Source organism: Oncorhynchus gorbuscha, unplaced genomic scaffold (genome assembly GCF_021184085.1).
Source record: "Oncorhynchus gorbuscha isolate QuinsamMale2020 ecotype Even-year unplaced genomic scaffold, OgorEven_v1.0 Un_scaffold_1370, whole genome shotgun sequence".
Lineage (NCBI taxonomy): Eukaryota > Metazoa > Chordata > Actinopteri > Salmoniformes > Salmonidae > Oncorhynchus > Oncorhynchus gorbuscha.
This window is the reverse complement of record NW_025746164.1, coordinates 137501-155886: the sequence shown is the minus strand read 5'-3', so window position 1 is coordinate 155886 and position 18386 is coordinate 137501. Positions and strand designations below refer to the sequence as shown.

Here is an 18386-nt window from a genome sequence, read left to right as displayed (position 1 = left end):
CACTTTGAGATAGGAGACATCTCCTGCTCCATAACCTTAACCCTGACCCTCAACCCTAGTGACCTACCTTCAGGTATGATCCATAGTACTTGGTGATGAAGGGACTGTCACACTGACCTCTCCTGCTCCATAACCTTTAACCCTGACCCCTAACCCTATGACTCCACCTTCAGGTATGATCCATAGTACTTGGTGATGAAGGGACTGTCACACTGACCTCTCCTGCTCCATAACCTTTAACCCTGACCCCTAACCCTATGACCTACCTTCAGGTATGATCCATAGTACTTGGTGATGAAGGGACTGTCACACTGACCTCTCCTGCTCCTGCTCCATAACCTTTAACCCTGACCCCTAACCCTATGACCTACCTTCAGGTATGAGCCATAGTACTTGGTGATGAAGGGACTGTCACACTGACTCAACACAGTGATCTCCTGCTGAATATCCTCCATCTCATCCTCAGCCTCCTCCAGGTCAATGATCTTAATGGCCACCACCTTCTGGAGTCCTGTTGTCTATTCCTTTAAACACCTCACCAAACGAGCCTTTACCGATCCTCTCCAACTTAGTGAACAGCTCCTCTGGGTCTGCCTTCCGGTTCTACAGGAGGAGAAGGAGAGAGGGAGGGGAGGAGAGAGGGAGGTAGGAGGGGGAGGAGGGAGAGAGGGAGGAGAAGGAAGGGAGAGAGGGAGGGGGAGGGAAGAGAGGGAGGTAGGAGGGGAGGAGGAGAGAGGGAGGAGAAGGAAGGGAGAGAGGGAGGGGGGGAGGAGGAGGTAGGAGGGGGAGGAGGGAGAGAGGGAGGAGAAGGAAGAGAGGGAGGGGGAGGAAGGGAGGGAGGAGAAGGAGGGAGGAGGGAGGGAGAGACGGAGGGGGAGGAGAGAGGGAGGTAGGAGGGGAGGAGGGAGAGAGGGAGGAGAAGGAAGGGAGAGAGGGAGGGGGAGGGGGAGGAGAGAGGGAGGAGAAGGGAGGGAGGGATAGAGGGAGAAGGGACGAGAGGGAGGGGAGGAGAGAGGGAGGGGAGGTGGAGGAGGGAGAGAGGGAGGAGAAGGGCGGGAGAGAGGGAGGAGAAGGGAGGGAGAGAGGGAGGTAGGGGGGAGGAGGGAGGGATAGAGTGCGAAGGGAGGGAGTGAGGGAGGGGGAGGAGAGAGCAGCAGTGTTTAGAAGTTTAATCCATGACATGTGATAAGAGTTAAACAATATCAGGTAGCATTATTTTGTGAACAAAATGTTGCAACACCGCAGCAATGATGAAGCCAAGAAGTCCTCTTTATAGCGAACAGAATGTTGAATAAAGGAGTTCTCTTTATAGCGAACAGAATGTTGAATAAAGGAGTTCTCTTTATAGCGAACAGAATATTGAATAAAGGAGTTCTCTTTATAGCGAACAGAATGTTGAATAAAGGAGTTCTCTTTATAGCGAACAGAATGTTGAATGAAGGAGTTCTCTTTATAGCGAACAGAATGTTGAATAAAGGAGTTCTCTTTATAGCGAACAGAATATTGAATAAAGGAGTTCTCTTTATAGCAAACAGAATGTTGAATAAAGGAGTTCTCTTTATATTGAACAGAATATTGAATAAAGGAGTTCTCTTTATAGCGAACAGAATGTTGAATAAAGGAGTTCTCTTTATAGCAAACAGAATGTTGAATAAAGGAGTTCTCTTTATAGCGAACAGAATATTGAATAAAGGAGTTCTCTTTATATTGAACAGAATATTGAATAAAGGAGTTCTCTTTATAGCGAACAGAATGTTGAATAAAGGAGTTCTCTTTATAGCGAACAGAATGTTGAATAAAGGAGTTCTCTTCTATTTCCATGACACAACCTGGGACTAGGATGTCGCTCTGCTTTGACCTCTGACCCTACAGTACTCTCCCCTGGTCCGGACCTGTGACCCTAACCCTACAGTACTCTCCCTTGGTCCTGACCCTAACCCTACAGTACTCTCCCTTGGTCCTGACCCTAACCCTACAGTACTCTCCCTTGGTCCTGACCCTAACCCTACAGTACTCTCCCTTGGTCCTGACCCTAACCCTACAGTACTCTCCCTTGGTCCTGACCCTAACCCTACAGTACTCTCCCTTGGTCCTGACCCTAACCCTACAGTACTCTCCCTTGGTCCTGACCCTAACCCTACAGTACTCTCCCTTGTTCCTGACCCTAACCCTACAGTACTCTCCCTTGGTCCTGACCCTAACCCTACAGTACTCTCCCTTGGTCCTGACCCTAACCCTACAGTACTCTCCCTTGGTCCTGACCCTAACCCTACAGTACTCTCCCTTGGTCCTGACCCTAACCCTACAGTACTCTCCCTTGGTCCTGACCCTAACCCTACAGTACTCTCCCTTGGTCCTGACCCTAACCCTACAGTACTCTCCCCTGGTATTGACCTCTGACCCTACAGTACTCTCCCTTGGTCCTGACCCTAACCCTAACCCTACAGTACTCTCCCCTGGTATTGACCTCTGACCCTACAGTACTCTCCCTTGGTCCTGACCCTAACCCTACAGTACTCTCCCTTGGTCCTGACCCTAACCCTACAGTACTCATCTTGGAAAGTATTCAGACCCCTTGACTTTTCCCCCACACCGTTGCATTACAGCCTCATTGTAAAATGGGTTAAATCATTTTTATCCCCTTCAATCTACACACAATACCCCATAATGACATCTCAATACCCCATAATGACATCTCAATACCCCATAATGACATCTCAATACCGCATAATGACATCTCAATACCCCATAATGACATCTCAATACCCCATAATGACATCTCAATACCCCATAATGACATCACAATACCCCATAATGACATCACAATACCCCATAATGACATCTCAATACCCCATAATGACATCACAATACCCCATAATGACATCACAATACCCCATAATGACATCACAATACCCCATAATGACATCTCAATACCCCGTAATGACATCACAATACCCCGTAATGACATCACAATACCCTGTAATGACATCACAATACCCCATAATGACATCTCAATACCCCATAATGACATCTCAATACCCCATAATGACATCACAATACCCCATAATGACATCACAATACCCCATAATGACATCTCAATACCCCATAATGACATCTCAATACCCCATAATTACATTTACATAAGTATTCAGACCCTTTACTTTGTTGAAGCACCTCTGCCAGCGATTACAGCCTCGAGTCTTCTTGGGTTTGACGCTACAAGCTTGTCACCTGTATTTGGGGAGTTTCTCCCATTCTTCTCTGTAGATCCCCTCAGGCTCTGTCAGGTTAGATGGGGAGCGTCGCTGCACAGCTATTTTCAGGTCTCTCCAGAGATGTTCGATCGGGTTCAAGTCCGGGCTCTGGCTGGGCCACTCAAGGACATTCGGAGACTTGTCCCAAAGCCCCTCTTGCATTGTCTTGGCTGTGTGCTTAGCGTAGTTGTCCTTCGCCCCCAGGCGGTGGTCCTGAGCACTCTGGAGCAGGTTTTCATCAAGGATCTTTCTGTACTTTGCTCCATTAATCTTTCTCTTGATCCTGACTAGTCTCCCAGTCTCTGCCGCTGACAAACATCCCCACAGCATGATGCTGCCACCACCATGCTTCACCGTAGGGATGGTGCCAGGTTTCCTCCAGACGTGACACACTGCATTCAGGCCACAGAGTTCAATCTTGGTTTCATCAGATCAGAGAATCTTGTTTCTCACGGTCTGAGGGTCCTTTAGGTGCCTTATGGCAAACTCCAAGCAGGCTGTGCCTTTTACTGAAGAGTGGCTTCCATCTGGCCACTCCAACCAGAAAGGCCTGATTGGTGGAGGGCTGCAGAGATGGTTGTCCTTCTGGAAGGCTCTCCCATCTCCACAGAGGAACTCTGGAGCCCTGTCAGAGTGACCCCTGGGTTCTTGCTCTCCTCCCTGACCAAGGCCCTTCTCCCCCGATTGCTCAGTTTGGCAGGGCGGCCAGCTCTAGGAAGAGTCTTGGTGGTTCCAAACGTCTTCCATTTAAGAATGATGGAGACCACTGTGTTCTTGGGGACCTTCAATGCTCCAGACATTTGTTGGTACACTCTCCCAGATTGGTGCCTCGACACAATCCTGTCTCTGAGCTCAACAGACAATTCCTTCAACCTAATGGCTTAGTTTTAGTTCTGACATGCTGTGGGACCTTATGTAGACAAGTGTGTACTTTTCCAAATAATGTTCAATCAATTTAATTTAACACAAGTGGACTCCAATCAAGTTGTAGAAACATCTCAAGGATGATCAATGGAAACAGGATGCACCTGAGCTCAATTTCGAGTCTCATAGCAAAAGGGTCTGAATACTTATATAAATAAGGTATTTCTGTTTTTTATTTTCATAAATTAGCAAACATGTCTAAAAACCTGTTTTTGCTTTGTCATTATGGGGTATTGTGTAGATTGATGAGGAAAACAATGTTTTATTTAATCCATTTTAGAATAAGGCTGTAATGTAACAAAATGTTGAAAAAGAAAAGGGGTCTGAATACTTTCCAAATGCTTTGTACATAGCAACATTATTTTGACTCGTTATTCACTGTGTATTTATTCCTTGTGTCCCCATTTCAATGATTTATTGTTGTAATCTTAATCTGCTTTGTTGGAAAAGGATCCGTGAGTGAGCATTTCACCGTTAGTCTACACCTGTTGTTTACCAAGCAGGTGACAAATAACTAATCATTATTTAATTATTATTAATTAATTACATTTTTCAGTAATTCCAGTAATTTCAGTAATTCCATTTCCGATTTGGAAAGAGAATTACGAGTTTTAAATCACTTAATTCATTAGCAAAGTTGATATGAGTAAAAACACTAAGTAATGGGTGGGTCTACCTTCACTTGTTAATTTGTGAACTTTCATTATCCTTCCTCCTCACGAGGGAGAGAAATTAGAAAATATCTTAAAGACGGAGGTTTTTGGTAACGGACTTACAAGTCAACGTTTCTTAACTTACATAAGGCAAATCATTTGATATTAGTTGGCAAGGGGGTCTTCAACAATTTTGTGTTTTGATGTATTTCTTATACATTTTAGGACTTTCTGCTAGACGTTGTTCAAGACCCCTCATCTGAGCAGAAATCAAAGCCTTTGCTTATTCCTCATTGTTATGATGGAAAACGGTTGGAAAATGTATATACAGAGCTTAATTAAAAAATATATTTATAGACAAAGCTTTCATTTGACACCCAATTCGACACGCTCCTATGAACTTTACATTTTGGTGCTCATGGGTAATTTTAGAAGGAAATGCCCTTAGCTGTTCCACCTCTCAGAAAACCAACACACAACACTCAGCTCATGGAAAATACTGGTCTACTGTAGGCTAGATATGATGCACGCTAGATATATCACTCACATTGTGGTCTACTGTAGGCTAGATATGATGCACGCTAGATATATCACTCACATTGTGGTCTACTGTAGGCTAGATATGATGCACGCTAGATATATCACTCACATTGTGGTCTACTGTAGGTAATGCACGCTAGATATATCACTCACATTGTGGTCTACTGTAGGTAATGCACGCTAGATATATCACTCACATTGTGGTCTACTGTAGGCTAGATATGATGCACGCTAGATATATCACTCACATTGTGGTCTACTGTAGGCTAGATATGATGCACGCTAGATATATCACTCACATTGTGGTCTACTGTAGGCTAGATATGATGCACGCTAGATATATCACTCACATTGTGGTCTACTGTAGGCTAGATATGATGCACGCTAGATATATCACTCACATTGTGGTCTACTGTAGGTAATGCACGCTAGATATATCACTCACATTGCGGTCTACTGTAGGTAATGCACGCTAGATATATCACTCACATTGCGGTCTACTGTAGGCTAGATATGATGCACGCTAGATATATCACTCACATTGCGGTCTACTGTAGGCTAGATATGATGCACGCTAGATATATCACTCACATTGTGGTCTACTGTAGGCTAGATATGATGCACGCTAGATATATCACTCACATTGCGGTCTACTGTAGGCTAGATATGATGCACGCTAGATATATCACTCACATTGCGGTCTACTGTAGGCTAGATATGATGCACGCTAGATATATCACTCACATTGCGGTCTACTGTAGGCTAGATATGATGCACACTAGATATATCACTCACATTGCGGTCTACTGTAGGCTAGATATGATGCACGCTAGATATATCACTCACATTGTGGTCTACTGTAGGCTAGATATGATGCACGCTAGATATATCACTCACATTGCGGTCTACTGTAGGCTAGATATGATGCACACTAGATATATCACTCACATTGTGGTCTACTGTAGGCTAGATATGATGCACGCTAGATATATCACTCACATTGTGGTCTACTGTAGGCTAGATATGATGCACGCTAGATATATCACTCACATTGCGGTCTACTGTAGGCTAGATATGATGCACGCTAGATATATCACTCACATTGCGGTCTACTGTAGGCTAGATATGATGCACGCTAGATATATCACTCACATTGTGGTCTACTGTAGGCTAGATATGATGCACGCTAGATATATCACTCACATTGTGGTCTACTGTAGGTAATGCACGCTAGATATATCACTCACATTGCGGTCTACTGTAGGTAATGCACGCTAGATATATCACTCACATTGCGGTCTACTGTAGGCTAGATATGATGCACGCTAGATATATCACTCACATTGCGGTCTACTGTAGGCTAGATATGATGCACGCTAGATATATCACTCACATTGTGGTCTACTGTAGGCTAGATATGATGCACGCTAGATATATCACTCACATTGCGGTCTACTGTAGGCTAGATATGATGCACGCTAGATATATCACTCACATTGTGGTCTACTGTAGGCTAGATATGATGCACGCTAGATATATCACTCACATTGTGGTCTACTGTAGGTAAAGCACACTAGATATATCACTCACATTGCGGTCTACTGTAGGTAATGCACGCTAGATATATCACTCACACTGCGATTTACAAACATATGACTTGGCAACCAGCTGTATTCAAGTACAGATGTGAACAGGTCACATTTCAGGAAGAGATGTCAGTCAGGGAGCCTGTTTTTGGTTAAAATCTTCAGTCTAGCTTAGAGAGTCCTCTGTTTTCTATTGCTTTAGTCTAGCTTAGAGAGTCCTCTGTTTTCTATTGCTTTAGCCTAGCTTAGAGAGTCCTCTGTTTTCTATTGCTTTAGCCTAGCTTAGAGAGTCCTCTGTTTTCTATTGCTTTAGCCTAGCTTAGAGAGTCCTCTGTTTTCCAGTGCTTTAGCCTAGCTTAGAGAGTCCTCTGTTTTCCAGTGCTTTAGCCTAGCTTAGAGAGTCCTCTGTTTTCCATTGCTTTAGCCTAGTTTGGAGAGTCCTCTGTTTTCCAGTGCTTTAGCCTAGCTTAGAGAGTCCTCTGTATTCCAGTGCTTTAGCCTAGCTTAGAGAGTCCTCTGTTTTCTATTGCTTTAGCCTAGCTTAGAGAGTCCTGTTTTCCAGTGCTTTAGTCTTTAGCCTAGCTTAGATAGTCCTCTGTTTTCCAGTGCTTTAGCCAAGCTTAGAGAGTCCTCTGTTTTCCATTGCTTTAGTCTTTAGCCTATCTTAGAGAGTCCTCTGTTTTCCAGTGCTTTAGCCTAGTTTAGAGAGTCCTCTGCTTTCCAGTGCTTTAGCCTAGCTTAGAGTCCTCTGTTTTCCAGTGCTTTAGCCAAGCTTAGAGAGTCCTCTGTTTTCCATTGCTTTAGTCTTTAGCCTAGCTTAGAGAGTCCTCTGTTTTCCAGTGCTTTAGCCTAGCTTAGAGAGTCCTCTGTTTTCTATTGCTTTAGCCTAGCTTAATATAATATAATAATAATAATAGAGTCCTCTGTTTTCCAGTGCTTTAGTCTTTAGCCTAGCTTAGAGAGTCCTCTGTTTTCCAGTGCTTTAGTCTTTAGCCTAGCTTAGAGAGTCCTCTGTTTTCTATTGCTTTAGCCTAGCTTAGAGTCCTCTGTTTTCCAGTGCTTTAGCCTAGCTTAGAGAGTCCTCTGTTTTCTATTGCTTTAGCCTAGCTTAGAGAGTACTCTGTTTTCCAATGCTTTAGTCTTTAGCCTAGCTTAGAGAGTCCTCTGTTTTCTATTGCTTTAGCCTAGCTTAGAGAGTCCTCTGTTTTCCATTGCTTTAGCCTAGTTTAGAGAGTCTTCTGTTTTCCAGTGCTTTAGCCTAGCTTAGAGAGTCCTCTGTTTTCCAGTGCTTTAGCCTAGCTCAGAGAATCCCCTGTTTTCCATTGCTTTAGTCTTTAGCCTAGCTTAGAGAGTCCTCTGTTTTCCATTGCTTTAGTCTTTAGCCTAGCTTAGAGAGTCCTCTATTTTCCATTGCTTTAGTCTTTAGCCTAGCTCAGAGAATCCTCTGTTTCCAGTGCTTTTGTCTTTAGCCTAGCTTAGAGAGTCCTCAGTTTTCCATTGCTTTAGCCTAGCTCAGAGAATACTAGTTTCCAGTGCTTTAGTATTTAGCCTAGCTTAGAGAGTCCTCTGTTTTCCATTGCTTTAGTCTTTAACCTAGCTCAGAGGATCCTCTGTTTACCATTGCTTTAGCCTAGCTCAGATAATCCTCTGTTTTCCATTGCTTTAGCCTAGCTCAGAGAATCCTGTTTTCCAGTGCTTTAGTCTTTAGCCTAGCTCAGAGAATCCTGTTTTCCATTGCTTTAGCCTAGCTCAGATAATCCTGGTTCCCATTGCTTTAGCCTAGCTCAGAGAATCCTCTGTTTCCAGTGCTTTAGTCTCTAGCCTAGCTTAGAGAATACTCTGTTTTCCATTGCTTTAGCCTAGCTCAGAGAATCCTCTGTTTTCCATTGCTTTAGTCTAGCTCAGAGAATCCTATTTTCCATTGCTTTAGTCTTTAGCCTAGCTTAGAGAGTCCTGTGTTTTCCATTGCTTTAGTCTTTAGCCTAGCTCTGAGAATCCTCTGCTTTCCAGTGCTTTAGTCTTTAGCCTAGCTCAGAGAATCCTGTTTTCCATTGCTTTAGCCTAGCTCAGAAAATCCTCTGTTTTCCATTGCTTTAGTCTTTAGCCTAGCTCAGCAAATCCTCTGTTTTCCATTGCTTTAGTCTTTAGCCTAGCTCAGAGAATCCTCTGTTTTCCATTGCTTTAGTCTAGCTTAGAGAATCCTGTTTTCCATTGCTTTAGCCTAGCTCAGAGAATCATCTGTTTTCCAGTGCTTTAGTTTTAGCCTAGCTCAGAGTCCTCTGTTTTCCAGTGCTTTAGTCTTTAGCCTAGCTTAGAGAGTCCTCTGTTTTCCATTGCTTTAGTCTAGCTTAGAGAATCCTGTTTTCCAGTGCTTTAGTCTTTAGCCTAGCTTAGAGAGTCCTCTGTTTTCCATTGCTTTAGCCTAGCTTAGAGAGTCATCTGTTTTCCAGTGCTTTAGCCTAGCTTAGAGAGTCCTCTGTTTTCTATTGCTTTAGCCTAGCTTAGAGAGTCCTCTGTTTTCCATTGCTTTAGCCTAGCTCAGAAAATCCTCTGTTTTCCATTGCTTTAGTCTTTAGCCTAGCTCAGAGAATCCTCTGTTTTCCATTGCTTTAGTCTTTAGCCTAGCTTAGAGAATCCTCTGTTTTCCATTGCTTTAGTCTAGCTTAGAGAATCCTGTTTTCCATTGCTTTAGCCTAGCTCAGAGAATCATCTGTTTTCCAGTGCTTTAGTTTTAGCCTAGCTCAGAGTCCTCTGTTTTCCAGTGCTTTAGTCTTTAGCCTAGCTCAGAGAATCCTCTGTTTTCCATTGCTTTAATCTTTAGCCTAGCTTAGAGAATCCTCTGTTTTCCATTGCTTTAGTCTAGCTTAGAGAATCATCTGTTTTCCAGTGCTTTAGTCTTTAGCCTAGCTCAGAGAATCCTCTGTTTTCCATTGCTTTAGTCTTTAGCCTAGCTTAGAGAATCCTCTGTTTTCCATTGCTTTAGTCTAGCTTAGAGAATCCTGTTTTCCATTGCTTTAGCCTAGCTCAGAGAATCATCTGTTTTCCAGTGCTTTAGTTTTAGCCTAGCTCAGAGTCCTCTGTTTTCCAGTGCTTTAGTCTTTAGCCTAGCTTAGAGAGTCCTCTGTTTTCCATTGCTTTAGTCTAGCTTAGAGAATCCTCTGTTTTCAAGTGCTTTAGTCTTTAGCCTAGCTTAGAGAGTCCTCTGTTTTCCATTGCTTTAGCCTAGCTTAGAGTCCTGTTTTCCAGTGCTTCAGCCTAGCTTAGAGTCCTCTGTTTTCCATTGCTTTAGCCTAGCTTAGAGAGTCATCTGTTTTCCAGTGCTTTAGCCTAGCTTAGAGTCCTCTGTTTTCTATTGCTTTAGCCTAGCTTAGAGAGTCCTCTGTTTTCCAGTGCTTTAGCCTAGCTTAGAGAGTCCTCTGTTTTCCAGTGCTTTAGTCTTTAGCCTAGTTCAGATAATTCTCTGTTTTCCATTGCTTTAGTCTTTAGCCTAGCTTAGAGAGTCCTCTGTTTTCCAGTGCTTTAGCCTAGCTTAGAGAGTCCTCTGTTTTCCAGTGCTTTAGTCTTTAGCCTACCTCAGAGAATCCCCTGTTTTCCATTGCTTTAGCCTAGCTCAGAGAATCCCCAGTTTTCCATTGCTTTAGTCTTTAGCCTAGCTCAGAGAATCCTCTGTTTTCCATTGCTTTAGTCTAGTTTAGAGAATCCTGTTTTCCAGTGCTTAAGTCTTTAGCCTAGCTTAGAGAATCCTCTGTTTTCCATTGCTTTAGTCTAGCTTAGAGAATCCTCTGTTTTCCATTGCTTTAGTCTAGCTTAGAGAATCCTCTGTTTTCATTTACATTTACATTCCAGTGCTTTAGTCTTTAGCCTAGCTCAGAGAGTCCTCTGTTTTCCAGTGCTTTAGTCTTTAGCCTAGCTCAGAGAGTCCTCTGTTTTCCAGTGCTTTAGTCTTTAGCCTAGCTTAGAGAATCCTCTGTTTTAGTCTAGTTTAGAGAATCCTCTGTTTTCCAGTGCTTTAGTCTTTAGCCTAGCTTACAGAGTCCTCTGTTTTCCATTGCTTTAGTCTATCTTAGAGAATCCTCTGTTTTCCAGTGCTTTAGCCTAGCTTAGAGAGTCCTCTGTTTTCCAGTGCTTTAGCCTAGCTTAGAGAGCCCTCTGTTTTCCATTGCTTTAGTCTTTAACCTAGTTTAGAGAGTCCTCTGTTTTCCATTGCTTTAGTCTTTAGCCTAGCTCAGAGAATCCCCTGTTTTCCATTGCTTTAGCCTAGCTCAGAGAATCCCCAGTTTTCCATTGCTTTAGTCTTTAGCCTAGCTCAGAGAATCCCCTGTTTTCCATTGCTTTAGTCTTTAGCCTAGCTTACAGAGTCCTCTGTTTTCCATTGCTTTAGTCTATCTTAGAGAATCCTCTGTTTTCCAGTGCTTTAGCCTAGCTTAGAGAGTCCTCTGTTTTCCAGTGCTTTAGCCTAGCTTAGAGAGCCCTCTGTTTTCCATTGCTTTAGTCTTTAACCTAGTTGAGAGTCCTCTGTTTTCCATTGCTTTAGTCTTTAGCCTAGCTCAGAGAATCCCCTGTTTTCCATTGCTTTAGCCTAGCTTAGAGAATACTGTTTTCCAGTGCTTAAGTCTTTAGCCTAGCTTAGAGAATCCTCTGTTTTCCATTGCTTTAGTTTAGCTTAGAGAATCCTCTGTTTTCCATTGCTTTAGTCTAGCTTAGAGAATCCTCTGTTTTCATTTACATTTACATTCCAGTGCTTTAGTCTTTAGCCTAGCTCAGAGAGTCCTCTGTTTTCCAGTGCTTTAGTCTTTAGCCTAGCTTAGAGAATCCTCTGTTTTCCATTGCTTTAGTCTAGTTTAGAGAATCCTCTGTTTTCCAGTGCTTTAGTCTAGTTTAGAGAATCCTCTGTTTTCCAGTGCTTTAGTCTTTAGCCTAGCTTACAGAGTCCTCTGTTTTCCATTGCTTTAGTCTATCTTAGAGAATCCTCTGTTTTCCAGTGCTTTAGTCTTTAGCCTAGCTTAGAGAGTCCTCTGTTTTCCAGTGCTTTAGCCTAGCTTAGAGAGTCATCTGTTTTCCAGTGCTTTAGCCTAGCTTAGAGAGTCATCTGTTTTCCAGTGCTTTAGCCTAGCTTAGAGAGTCATCTGTTTTCCATTGCTTTAGCCTAGCTTAGAGAGTCCTCTGTTTTCCAGTGCTTTAGCCTAGCTTAGAGAGTCCTCTGTTTTCTATTGCTTTAGTCTTTAGCCTAGTTCAGATAATTCTCTGTTTTCCATTGCTTTAGTCTTTAACCTACCTTAGAGAGTCCTCTGTTTTCCATTGCTTTAGTCTTTAACCTAGCTTAGAGAGTCCTCTGTTTTCCAGTGCTTTAGCCTAGCTTAGAGAGTCCTCTGTTTTCCAGTGCTTTAGCCTAGCTTAGAGAGTCCTCTGTTTTCCAGTGCTTTAGTCTTTAGCCTAGTTCAGATAATTGTCTGTTTTCCATTGCTTTAGTCTTTAGCCTAGCTTAGAGAATCCCCTGTTTTCCAGTGCTTTAGTCTTTAGCCTAGCTCAGAGAATCCCCTGTTTTCCAGTGCTTTAGTCTTTAGCCTAGCTCAGAGAATCCCCTGTTTTCCATTGCTTTAGTCTAATCATAGCAGAAACACTCAGTTGTTGATTGAACCTCTCTCAAAACACTGCTGTATGTGTGCTGGAACTCTGCTGGACCTAATATCAACTGAATGACTGCAACTGTGTCCATATGCTCATCATTGCATAATACGAGGTCAATTTGAGTCATTTAAAAAATATTATAGTCACAAAATTATGTTTTTTCCTTTTAGTCATCAGTATGGGGTAGCCCCAATGTGACTCCTAGGATAATTTAGTGTTAAATATTGTTCTAGACTATTATTGGACATGAATGAACAGAATGAGCAGAATGAACTAAGGGAATTCACTGTCTCTCTCTCTATCGGCAGCATGCTGTGCTTATGGTGCATGTCTTTAGTATTGTTAACATCAGGTGAGGGCCAGCTTCAGTATATAACACTATGGTGCATGTCTTTAGTATTATTAACATCAGGTGAGGGCCAGCTTCAGTATATAACACTATGGTGCATGTCTTTAGTATTGTTAACATCAGGTGAGGGCCAGCTTCAGTATATAACACTATGGTGCATGTCTTTAGTATTATTAACATCAGGTGAGGGCCAGCTTCAGTATATAACACTATGGTGCATGTCTTTAGTATTATTAACATCAGGTGAGGGCTAGCTTCAGTATATAACACTATGGTGCATGTCTTTAGTATTATTAACATAAGGTGAGGGCTAGCTTCAGTATATAACACTATGGTGCATGTCTTTAGTATTATTATATTTATTATTATTATTATTATTAACATCAGGTGAGGGCCAGCTTCAGTATATAACACTATGGTGCATGTCTTTAGTATGGTTAACATCAGGTGAGGGCCAGCTTCAGTATGTAACACTATGGTGCATGTCTTTAGTATTATTAACATCAGGTGAGGGCTAGCTTCAGTATATAACATTATGGTGCATGTCTTTAGTATTATTAACATCAGGTGAGGGCTAGCTTCAGTATATAACACTATGGTGCATGTCTTTAGTATTGTTAACATCAGGTGAGGGCTAGCTTCAGTATATAACACTATGGTGCATGTCTTTAGTATTGTTAACATCAGGTGAGGGCCAGCTTCAGTATATAACACTATGGTGCATGTCTTTAGTATTGTTAACATCAGGTGAGGGCCAGCTTCAGTATATAACACTATGGTGCATGTCTTTAGTATTATTAACATCAGGTGAGGGCCAGCTTCAGTATGTAACACTATGGTGCATGTCTTTAGTATTATTAACATCAGGTGAGGGCTAGCTTCAGTATATAACACTATGGTGCATGTCTTTAGTATTATTAACATCAGGTGAGGGCTAGCTTCAGTATATAACACTATGGTGCATGTCTTTAGTATTATTAACATCAGGTGAGGGCTAGCTTCAGTATATAACACTATGGTGCATGTCTTTAGTATTGTTAACATCAGGTGAGGGCTAGCTTCAGTATATAACACTATGGTGCATGTCTTTAGTATTATTAACATCAGGTGAGGGCTAGCTTCAGTATATAACACTATGGTGCATGTCTTTAGTATTGTTAACATCAGGTGAGGGCTAGCTTCAGTATATAACACTATGGTGCATGTCTTTAGTATTGTTAACATCAGGTGAGGGCTAGCTTCAGTATATAACACTATGGTGCATGTCTTTAGTATTGTTAACATCAGGTGAGGGCTAGCTTCAGTATATAACACTATGGTGCATGTCTTTAGTATTGTTAACATCAGGTGAGGGCTAGCTTCAGTATATAACACTATGGTGCATGTCTTTAGTATTGTTAACATCAGGTGAGGGCCAGCTTCAGTATATAACACTATGGTGCATGTCTTTAGTATTGTTAACATCAGGTGAGGGCCAGCTTCAGTATATAACACTATGGTGCATGTCTTTAGTATTGTTAACATCAGGTGAGGGCTAGCTTCAGTATATAACACTATGGTGCATGTCTTTAGTATTGTTAACATCAGGTGAGGGCTAGCTTCAGTATATAACACTATGGTGCATGTCTTTAGTATTGTTAACATCAGGTGAGGGCCAGCTTCAGTATATAACACTATGGTGCATGTCTTTAGTATTGTTAACATCAGGTGAGGGCCAGCTTCAGTATATAACACTATGGTGCATGTCTTTAGTATTGTTAACATCAGGTGAGGGCCAGCTTCAGTATATAACACTATGGTGCATGTCTTTAGTATTGTTAACATCAGGTGAGGGCCAGCTTCAGTATATAACACTATGGTGCATGTCTTTAGTATTGTTAACATCAGGTGAGGGCCAGCTTCAGTATATAACACTATGGTGCATGTCTTTAGTATTGTTAACATCAGGTGAGGGCCAGCTTCAGTATATAACACTATGGTAAGGTGTACTTTAACTAGCTACTTGACATGAGGTGAAAACAGCATACCTGCATCCCTGGCAGGCTACTCTGAACCGGAGAGTGAGCCATGTCGCCTGTCGACAGTCTGACCAGCTATAACAGCTAACTAGCCGGTCACTAGTTACAACGCAGCAGGTCGGTCCGACGGGGGATGGCGTCGAGCGTCCTTATCGATGCATCTCGCGTCCTTATCGATGCGTCCTTATCAATGCGTCTTGCGTCCTTATCAATGCGTCTTGCGTCCTTATCGATGCGTCCTTATCGATGCGTCTTGCGTCCTTATTGATGCGTCCTTATCAATGCGTCCTGCGTCCTTATCAATGCGTCTTGCGTCCTTATCGATGCGTCCTGTGAATCCTTCCCCAACAAGCACCGTACAAAGTTAAAACATGTCGACTCGGCCACGAAAACCTTGTGGAATTAGCAAGCTGCTTAGTATCTACCCCTGACTAGCTGCACAATGACAACAAATCAACCAGGAAAACAGATAGCTGCACAATGACAACAAATCAACCAGGAAAACAGATAGCTGCACAATGACAACAAATCAACCAGGAAAACAGCTGCACAATGACAACAAATCAACCAGGAAAACAAATAACTAGCTGACAACGTTAGGTGGACCGAACTAGTGAACGGTTTCAATGCATTTTTTTTTTTTAACCGTAAAGTTAATTCACGATCTAATATCAGTGATTATCTACCGGACTGCTGTCTGTCACGTCGTTATGTCCTGTATCCGACGGGTCCTTCATCCCGCAGCCAGATAAACAACATATTTGGTCCTGCGTCTCCGCAAACATCAACCCAAATTCAATAGATATGAAACGCTCCGATCTTGTAATCGTTTTGGCGAACTTAAACCCCCCAAAAAGGCCATTTACACGCTGTCAACTAGACATATTAGCTGTGTTTTGTTCCTCGTTTTCCTCCTGTCCTATCCACCATCTTGTCAGTGTTGTCGCAACTGGCGGATCCGTATCGACGCTGAGCAGAGCGTTGGACGCGCCCGACGTGGGAACGGAGCAGAGAGGGCTCAAACAACACCGTTCACCACATCATGATAAGAATATATATATATATTCCGTATTTATTTATATATATATATTATGATATTTTGTAACTGTTTGGAGAATTCGTTGAAATGTAGATGAGCAGATAATGCCATTGTAGCATTTATAAAAATCAACCGGGTTGTTTTTTTACCGGATAAAAGAGTAAATGTGTACCGCTGTGTTCACTTGGCCGGTTAGCTCAGTTGGTTAGAGCGTCGTGCTAATAACGCGAAGGTCGCGGGTTCGATACCCGTACTGGCCATGATTCTTTTTTTTTTGTGACTGTTTGAAGAGGCTGTGTTTTGTATTTTACTCGTCTCTCTAGATAAAGGTGGACTTCTTCTATTCTACTCTACTGGTCCCATATGATATGGGTCTATTATAGTGGTTGACTTTGAACTGGCCCAACTATGGTCATGCTTATGGGAAGCCACTATGTGGTACTATTGCTCCTACTCTAGAGGCCTGATTACAAAGGACACCAGCTGAGTTGTAAAGTGCAGTTACGACTGTAATAAAGTCTGCGGAACGCAGTGTTTGTTTGCCGTCAGTCAGTCGAGCCGAGATGGCGACCAGGAACAATCTGCGTTTTAGAGCCGCGTCTCCTTTTCTGAAACTTTAAAATGCTTCAAATCAGCGCAGTTGGATCGTAAAGGAATGCACCTCGGTCAACACACGGTTGGAAAATATACACGTGGACAAATCTCTCCCAACCGGAAGGAAAAAGGGTAAGAAAGGAACGGGCGTCTTTTCTGTCTTTTAGGTGACCTGAGCGGCTAGATGGTAGACAGCCGTACTATTTTAAATGCAAGTGGAAAACCAATGTCAATCATGTCCTGTATTTTTCCTTTACCTCTAATTCCTACGGTTTGCCAGTTAATTCTCTCTCTCCATTGAATTGTCTGAATTTACAGATGTACTCCAGTTGGAATATAATAGATGTGTGTGTGTGTGTGTGTGTGTGTGTGTGTGTGTGTGTGTGTGTGTGTGTGTGTGTGTGTGTGTGTGTGTGTGTGTGTGTGTGTGTTATATAAGGTACTCGTCCAACAGGATCATAGTGAATAGCCACATTATCCAAGACAGGGGAAGCCTATAAAGTAATATTTGTTTTGGGGCTTTGGCTAACACCACGTGTTCGCAGTATGAGTTGATGGGTTTTCGCCTTGATCATTACTCAGTTCCCGTTACACATAAGAGTCCGTAGAAGTAACATTTACCTCTCAAACTCGAGAAGACATCCTGCCTTCTCCCTACACTTCTCAGCTTCGCCCAGGACTGTTTCACGTCAACTACAATCCCGACCTTTTTAAAATGTTTTGAAACGTCAATAATCATCCAGAAACGCCATTCATAGCTTGCTTTATGGCTTTTCGAAACATCAGCAAGAAAGAATCGTTCAAAATAAAAAAATATACTGTAACAGTTTCTGCACAGATTTATACAGCTATGGCAGCTTCAATCCGAGGAAACTACACTTCCACGACACTTCCCCTTTACTACCAGGTGTTCAGAGCATGATAGATAGCTAATTAACACAGGTGGACCGTCTTGTCTTCCGTAAACAAGCGCTGTATGGATCTGTAACTACTACAGTGTAGTTTAGTAGGATGGAGGCTCCATAGCTGTATGGATCTGTAACTACTACAGTGTAGTTTAGTAGGATGGAGGCTGTATGGATCTGTAACTACTACAGTGTAGTTTAGTAGGATGGAGGCTCCATAGCTGTATGGATCTGTAACTACTACAGTGTAGTTTAGTAGGATGGAGGCTGTATGGATCTGTAACTACTACAGTGTAGTTTAGTAGGATGGAGGCTCCATAGCTGTATGGGTCTGTAACTACTACAGTGTAGTTTAGTAGGATGGAGGCTCCATAGCATTTACATTTACATTTAAGTCATTTAGCAGACGCTCTTATCCAGAGCGACTTACGGATCTGTAACTACTACAGTGTAGTTTAGTAGGATGGAGGCTGTATGGATCTGTAACTGCTACAGTGTAGTTTAGTAGGATGGAGGCTGTATGGGTCTAACTGCTACAGTGTAGTTTAGTAGGATGGAGGCTGTATGGGTCTGTAAATGCTACAGTGTAGTTTAGTAGGATGGAGGCTGTATGGATCTGTAACTACTACAGTGTAGTTTAGTAGGATGGAGGCTGTATGGATCTGTAACTACTACAGTGTAGTTTAGTAGGATGGAGGCTGTATGGGTCTGTGACTGCTACAGTGTAGTTTGGTAGGATGGAGGCTGTATGGATCTGTAACTACTACAATGTAGTTTAGTAGGATGGAGGCTGTATGGGTTTGTAACTGCTACAGTGTAGTTTAGTAGGATGGAGGCTGTATGGGTTTGTAACTGCTACAGTGTAGTTTAGTAGGATGGAGGCTGTATGGGTCTGT

At 42.5% G+C, this 18386-nt stretch overlaps 1 protein-coding gene and 1 non-coding gene across 2 annotated transcripts in view; both read left to right on the top strand.

Moving 5' to 3' along the window:
- Window positions 1–16095: 16095 nt before the first annotated feature.
- Window positions 16096–18386, top strand: part of LOC124022403 (FERM, ARHGEF and pleckstrin domain-containing protein 1-like) — a 26702-nt gene continuing 24411 nt past the window's right edge. Inside the window, exon 1 of the mRNA XM_046337339.1 lies at window positions 16096–16717. The gene's annotated coding sequence lies outside the window, so the exon portion shown is untranslated. The remainder of the gene's footprint in view (window positions 16718–18386) is intronic.
- trnai-aau lies at window positions 16178–16251 on the top strand. The gene has a single exon. It is a non-coding gene; the product is annotated as a tRNA-Ile (tRNA).